Source organism: Lathyrus oleraceus, chromosome 6 (genome assembly GCF_024323335.1).
Source record: "Lathyrus oleraceus cultivar Zhongwan6 chromosome 6, CAAS_Psat_ZW6_1.0, whole genome shotgun sequence".
In the NCBI taxonomy this organism is placed as follows: Eukaryota; Viridiplantae; Streptophyta; class Magnoliopsida; order Fabales; family Fabaceae; genus Lathyrus; species Lathyrus oleraceus.
Window position 1 is genome coordinate 332,780,748 of NC_066584.1, and position 3,514 is coordinate 332,784,261.

The following is a 3,514-nucleotide window of genomic DNA, read 5'->3' on the forward strand; positions in this document are numbered from 1 at the left end:
AAACGAAGATTAATCAAATAAAAAGAGAATCCAATTGGTCTCACATCAAAACCATGCACCAAATTCATTTCATGCACAATTTAAGTCAAACTAGGCAATTATGAACCACATATGAGCAAACAGAATGGTCACACTCAAAAAAATACCTAAACAGCTCAATAAATTCCACAAAAATTCCAGCCTAAACAGGACACATTCAATGAGCTACATATCAATTTTCATGACATTTAGACAAGAGGAAGTAGGTCAATGAAAATCATAAACTCAACAGAAATCCAAGCAAGCTCATACATGGTAGCAAAATAGGCATCGACTTCAATCAAATGTAAAACAGTGAGAACAATTAAGAAATGAATGGGACTAAAGTCAAAGTGAACTCAAACATGTTAGGAATCACTCCATCAAATTTCATCTTCATATGATAAGGTATGAGCATTTCACATAGCATATAAGGCAATCACTCAAGCAAAACACTAAAATGTCTAAACAGCAAGCAAAAATCCCAATCAAATAGGAAATGGTTCAACAATTCCTACAAAATATCATGGCAAAACTAGACATATACAAGATATCACATGCAAAAATTGGGAGCAATTGGAGAAGCATAGGCATGCCAAATAAAATCATGAAGTTGACCTAACCTAGTGTGACACATATTGTCACACTCAACTTGCACACATCATATCTTGCAACCCATAAATTCAAAATTCACAAACTATACATCAAAATCACCATAAAGGCGTCAAGAACAAGCCTATAAAATTTCATGCATTTTGGCTGAGGCATCAAGATTTCATGTAAAAAATGGTAAAACATACAAAAAATGCACTCATGAACAAGATCACTAGGCAAAGTCAAAAATTCATCAGGCACAACTTTGACTACTATGCCTAAAAAAAACTAGAGGAAATTCTGAGATTAACAGAAAAAATCCCACCTAATTTGGATTAAGGATGATTTAATTATGATTTTTAGAAGTTTGATCAAAATGTGAAATAATTATTTAAATGAATTAAGTGATTTAATTATGCTGAGTGGCAAACTTGTAATTCTCTTCGCCAGGGCCAAAACGCGGTAGTTTAATTAAATGAGGTGGCGGCGAGTGATTCGTCCAGGCGCGGCGGGAAACAGAATTCGAATTGGAAATCCAGGCTGAAGGATCTAACGCGCATTTTTCCAGAAAAACTCAAGAACACCGTCACTGTCCATCACTTCCAGATTTCGTGAAGAACAAAGTTGCACGAAAATATACAAACTATATACCGTTGGAACCGGCATGCAACGAGGATCATGGATATAACAAGCGTTTCTCCTAATTCTAACCACGTGCTATGAACCGATCGAAACAAGATTCACACACAAATATTCAGATCAACATATCTAGCTCAATACCTAATGGATTCGCACGATTCGAAGTTTAACGTGACCTACATGCCAAGATCTACAAGATCCATATAGAAATTGCAAGAATTAGCTCGGTCGAATCTTACCTCAAATGAGATGCAGCCGTTGAATTCGTTGGATTCAAAGCTCCAAAGTACAAAACAGATCGCGATTGATGATGTAGAAGGTGAATAGAAGTGAAGATTCAGCTCAACGATGCACGGATCAGTGGAAAATCGTAACTGCCATGTGAGAGTGATGCTTTGCACAGTTGGAATTGGCCACGATTCTTGCTTCAAATGCTTCAAACAGAACTTTAGAATCACCTGCACATGAAGAATCAACAAAGAGCTTGCCACAATATTGATGAATTATCGATGAAATGATGAAGAAAGTGAATGTGAAAAATGTGAAAATTGAGAGAATTTTGTGAGTTTTTGGATTGGATCTGAAAAAAATGATTATCCCTCTTTCAATTCTGTTAGAAGTAAGCTCTTATACTTGCCCTTAATCCACTCTTTAATCATGATTAGCACAAAATTGGGTGATTAGTGAAAATGAGCTTGTAATGCACTTTGGCCTTTTTGCCCTTGGATAGTTTGGATCAATGTAACAGTGTTTTTTCACCTTGAGCAAGTCATAAATCATATTTGGAAGCTATTGGAATTGGTCCCATGTGAAAATTCCATGTAATTTGAAATTGGACCTTTTTACCCTCCACTTTTTAATTGGTACACTTGAAAAATGACCTTTTTATGTGAAGGCTTTTGGCAAAATGTGATGATGGATTTGGATAGTACATGTTAAATGTGGTTTGCTCAAAGAAGAACCATCCAATTTGGCCATTCCATGTGAAAGTTATGCCACTTTGAATTCAGGCATTTTCTGAAAATGATTTGACCATAACTTGCCAACCATAAATGGGAAATGAGTGTTCTTGGACTTTTTGGAAAGGCAAGAACAAGATCTTCAACTTTCATGTTGGACAAATTTTGATTTGAAGCTTGTATGATGAAGTAATTTTGAGGAGATAAACTTTCCATTTTGGGCAGCTGAAATTACAAGTCACCTGCTATTTTTGGAAACTTCTTGTCTGACCCCCAAATCTTCAACCTTGGTCTTTGATATGTCAAATGAGACTTATATGGACATGAATGAAGCCTTTCAAACCATCTCACACCTTCCAATCCATAAAATCAGGCACAGTTGACCACAGTTGACTTTCTAGGATTTCAGCTGAAATTCAGCTTGACTGATGACTTCTGAGCATCCAATCTTTGGCCAAATCACTTCAAAATGATCCTTAGACCATATGAACTTGATAAACCAACCCTAGGGCCTTGTCTTAATGGAAATTACACAAGCTTGCTTGTTTGACCTGATCTCCTGACCAGTTTGACCTAATTTGTCAATTGAACTTGCACTTGGGCAAAGGCTATGCAATGGACCATGTTATGTTAATGACCTAATGATGAAAATGTATGTACAATGGGAGGTGCAAATTTGAGGTGCTACAACTGCCCCTATTCAATCAACTGGGAACCCAAATGGATGAGAGCAACGGCTGTCAGAGTTTCAGGGTAAACAGGGATTGAATACCAAGAACCGTAGAATTTGCACACTGCTGGGAACTTTTGTTGTTTTTCTTTCTTTTGTTTTTTTTATTCTTCTGTCTTCTCTTCAAAATCACAAGCACATCCAGACAATCGGACGACAATGACCAGGATCCGAAATCTCAACTAGATGCCAACGGACAACTAGGAAAAACTCAACGTTTACCAAGACCAACGGAGAGGTAAATCAGCTGGGACGACCAGGAAAGGATACAACCATACGTCAGCGGACGTAATGGGAAAAACTCAACGTTTACCGAAACCAACAGAGAGGTAACTCTACTGGAGGACAACCAAGAAAAACTCGACGTTTACCAAAACCAACGGAGAGGTAGCCAGACATCATCAGATGAATGGGAAGACTCGACCAGACGTCATCAAACGAAAGGGAGACGCTCGACGTTTATCGACACCAACGGAGAAGGAGAAAACTCAACCAGACGCCAACGGACGAAAGGGAGACTCAACGTTTATCGACACCAACGGAGAAGGAGAAAACTCAACCAGACGCCAACGGA